Raw genomic sequence first — 1,349 nt, 5'->3', positions numbered from 1 at the left:
TAGTACTTGGTTTGCATTTTCCCATCTATCCCCTTGAATTAATTACCATATTGTACTTGATCCTTTCAATCAATCGGTGGTGCTAATAGTACATAGAGGTGTACCTAAAGGTATACACTCCTCTCATATGAGGTGTGGAATCCACTCGAATAAAAAAAACACTTATTCGGGTAGACCTCACACCCCATGTGAGAGGGGCGTACACCCTTAAATACACATCATTATGTACCACTAGATTAATTCTTCAATCAATAGTCTATCCATAATGAGTTATGATAGGTGTACACTCTTATGTACATCAAGTTTGACAGCCTCCTCACATGCGAGGGAGCTCATATTGAATTGTACAAATGGAATTACCCATTCATAATATCCTCAAATCAGGAATCATTACATGTTCTATCAAGACTAAGCTCGTATCAATATCATCTCCTTACATGGAGACAACTACCTTAAGAACCAGGTTTTGATTTTTCCGCACATTGCAATCTAACTTAAGGCCCACCACCTCCGTTTTAGCTGCAATTGGGAATAGGTCTTGTCTGTCTACATCAGTCTGTTGGGTAATTGGGGTTTCATCCCAAAAGAATAAAAATAGGCGGAGTAGCCAATGCCTTGTAAACCCGTCAATTATCCCATGTCTCACTTTCCTAACAAATGAAAGTACTGAGGAGGTGCCATCCTAGGTGAACGTCCTGATTCACTTAGTGATTCCTACATCAAACAACCTTATATTATTTAAAAAAACAAAAAAGAAAAATGAAGAAGTACACTCATATACACAGTATAATATTGATATTAAGAGAACTGATTATTACACGTTAGATATGAGAAGTTGATGGAATGAAAATATTGTATTTATTCATATGTACTTAAATAAGAAGAAAATAAAGAAAACATTGAGGGCCTGTTCGGTAGTGATTATGAGAATTGATTTTTTGACCGTTAAGAAAAAATGGGGGGCCACCTATGAGTGAAAAAGTAAAAAATGACGGTTGAAATAGTAAAATAATGATAAAAAAAATTAATTTTTTTTAAGAAAAATCACTACCAAACGGGGGCTAAAACTCCAGCCCACAATGGGATATAAATAAAAACTATTTGGTTTTAAGCCTAATTTCTTGAAATGATATTCTACGATAGGCACAATGTTTGTTGTGGTAGCTAGTAAGTGTGATAGAACAAAAAAAAATCCAAAACCAAAAAAAATCTGAACAACCTCATATGTATTTCAAATTTAAAATTAAAATAGTATTGTCGTTCGTAAAGTTTTTCCATTTTACAATAGCCACATCTCTTTATCTAACAATCCCGATTATTCATTTAAATTCTTTAAAGTATATTAAAAA

The sequence above is a fragment of the Olea europaea genome, chromosome 10 (genome assembly GCF_002742605.1).
Source record: "Olea europaea var. sylvestris chromosome 10, O_europaea_v1, whole genome shotgun sequence".
Classification (NCBI taxonomy): domain Eukaryota; kingdom Viridiplantae; phylum Streptophyta; class Magnoliopsida; order Lamiales; family Oleaceae; genus Olea; species Olea europaea.
Note: the sequence above shows the minus strand (reverse complement) of the source record.